The sequence below is a fragment of the Psammomys obesus genome, unplaced genomic scaffold (assembly GCF_907164565.1).
Source record: "Psammomys obesus unplaced genomic scaffold, mPsaObe1.curated_primary_1811, whole genome shotgun sequence".
Taxonomy (NCBI): domain Eukaryota; kingdom Metazoa; phylum Chordata; class Mammalia; order Rodentia; family Muridae; genus Psammomys; species Psammomys obesus.
The window spans coordinates 16,019,565-16,022,421 of NW_026594428.1; the positions used below are offsets into that span (position 1 = coordinate 16,019,565).

Consider the following 2,857-nt stretch of genomic DNA (forward strand, 5'->3'; position numbering starts at 1 on the left):
TCAGGCTCCCTGTTTGGTGGTTGAGTCTCTGTGATCACCTATGAGCTCAGAATAATTGATTCTTTGCTTTTTCTAGTGGTGTCCTTGACTCGTTTGGTTTTAGTATCCTTTCTCCCCCTCTTCCACAGGATTCCTCAAGCTCTGTCTAATGTTTGGTTGTGAGTTTATGCATCTGCTTCTATTAGTTGCTGGAGGAAGCCTCTGATGACAACTAGGCTAGGCACAAATCTATGAATATAGGAAAATATCATTGGGAATAATTTCATTGATTTTTCCAGTCATGTTGGTTTCTCCCTTAGATCTCTAGACTACCTAGTCTTAGGATGCTGGTCCTCCAGTCAGTGGCAGGCATGGGTCTCAGCCTGGTTCTCTCCTGGCATGGGATCTCAAGCATGGACATTGGTTTTCACTCCCAAATTTTCTGCACCACCTTTATGCCAGCACATCTTGGGGTGGCAGGACAAATAGTAGATATAAGGTTTTATGGCTGTGTTGGTAGAGCAATCTCTCTACTGGAAGTCTTGACTAGTTACAGGGAATGGCTGTTTCAGGCTCCATATCCACCATAGATAGAACCACCTGTGTAGGTATCTTAGAGGTTTCATTATATTCCGTTTCTAACTTGTCTCAGAGACGCTCCCCATTCCAGTTGTCTCTCCCAGTACTCTCTCCCTTTGTGCTCCCCACAGCCTCCATGCAGATCCCTCCCCACATCCACCCATTATATCTATTGTATTTCCCCTTCACAGTGAGATTCATGTGTTCCTCCCCCTCCCCTTGAGCCCTCCTTGTTACTTAACTTCTCTGAGTATGTGGATTGTAGTAGCATGGTTATTCTTTACTTTATAGCTAATATACTCTTATAAGTGATGACATGCTATGTTTGTCTTTCTGAGTCTGGTTTACCTCGCTCAGATTGATACTTTCTAGTTCCATCATTTGCCAGCAAATTTTATGATGTCATTGTTTTTAACAACTGAGTAATAATCTATAGTGTAAACATGCCACATTTTCTTTATCCATTCTTCAGCTGAGGGACATCTAAGTTGCTTCCAGTTCCTGGTTATTATTAGCAAAGCCTCTATCAACATAGTTGAACAAGTGTCCTTGTATGGTGGTGTTTCCTTTGGGTATATTCTCAGAAAAGATATAGCTAGGTCTTGAGGTAGAAATATTTCCAATTTATTTTAGACATTTATTTTAATCCTTCTTTACAGGTTACCTAGACCACTTTAGATTAAGAAACTGTATAAAGTTAGTAACTGCCACAGGTGCATGCCAGCTTGGTGCACATGTCAGTTTTCCGCAGAGTCCTGCTTTTAGGGGTATCTGAATGTACTGCTCAGGGTCTCTGCTCAAACTTGTTGGAATCTCTCATGGCAGATTTTAGTCCACAGGTCACTTTTCCCCGTATTCCTTTGTAAACGCTTCAGCATTCTTACAGAATTTTCACTGTCCTCAGTGTATTCTTCAGCTGGGTCAGCCGGGAGTGGGTGCTTGGGTTTCGGCTCTTTCACCAGTGCTGTGAGGGACGGGATTACTTGGTTAGTCTTTGTGGCTGGCTTCCAGTTTTCAGCAGTAATTACTGGCAGACAGACCTGCCCCTTATCATAAATATTAGGGTTGTAGATTTTTGTTTTAAATGTGATCTTGGGTGATTTGAATGGATATTCTTCTGGAAAGTTGATTTCAATTTTAAAGGCCCCCTTATCATATGGAGGGTTTTCAAGAATAATAAGCCCTTGTTAAGTCAATAAATTGAAGTTTTTCATTGCTTTTTTGCAAATCTTTTCAAGCTCCTTCATCTGGTTCCTGCTGCTCGCAATCTTGGATCTGGTTCTGAGAAACCACCATATTGATATTCAAAGTGGCTGTACAAGTTTGTATTACAACTCCCCCCAGCAATGGAGGAGTTCCCCCCTTGCTCCAAGTCTTCAACAGCATGAACAGTCAGTGGTATTTTTTGATCTTAGCCATTCTGACAGTTTTAAGATGGAATCTCACAGCAATTCTGATTTGCATTTCCCTGATGACTAAGGATAGCAAATATTTTTTCAAGTGGTTGGCCATTTGTGACTCCTCTGTTACAAAATCTCTGTTTAGATCTGTAAAAATCCCACTTTTAATTGGATTTTAAGTTTTTTGATATTTAGTTACTTGTGTTGTTTATGTATTTTGTGTCTCAACCCCTGTCAGATATGGAGTTAATGAAGATCTTTTTTTAAAATTCAGAACAATTTGGGCTCAATGGAAAAGTTTCATGTGCTATTGATAGTTCTCATGTACTTTACCTTGTTTCCCATAAATGTCAGCATTTTAATTTAATATCATGCATTTGTCACAATTAATATAGAATGTTGATGTAATATTATTATAACTAAATGGCATATCTTAACATGGTGTTGTTTGCTTGCACTAATGGGGCTGATAGTGGAAGACTAGGAAATTGGTGGCCAGTCTAGGCTTGTAATGAGGTCCTGTCTCTGGCTTAGAATCCTTTCAGTGGAAGAGCACTTAAAATATTCATCAATGCTGAAATCAGTAAAAACAAATATATAAATAGGATACAGATCTCATTTGTATTTATTTCTCTCAGTATATAAATCAACACTATAAATATTTATCTGTACGTGGTGTCCTGAGGTACATGTGCATTTATACTGTTTAAGTCAGATTACACATATCGATTCCACAAATGTTTACTATTTCTTTATGGTAGAGAAATCTTTCTCATAGTTTTTTTTTCAAATCTGAAGGATATTATTGCTATTTATAGTCACCTTGCTGTGTCACATCATAACAGAACCTAATTAGAACCTATTAACCACAGCTGACACTGAGTGGCCACCATTTCTAC

The 2,857-nt window shown here is 38.9% G+C and overlaps 1 pseudogene; it reads right to left on the bottom strand.

The window, feature by feature from the left end:
• Positions 1-1,386: 1,386 nt before the first annotated feature.
• On the bottom strand, positions 1,387-1,820 carry LOC129685492 (ubiquitin-conjugating enzyme E2 L3-like; annotated as a pseudogene).
• Between the last annotated feature and the right edge of the window lie 1,037 nt (positions 1,821-2,857).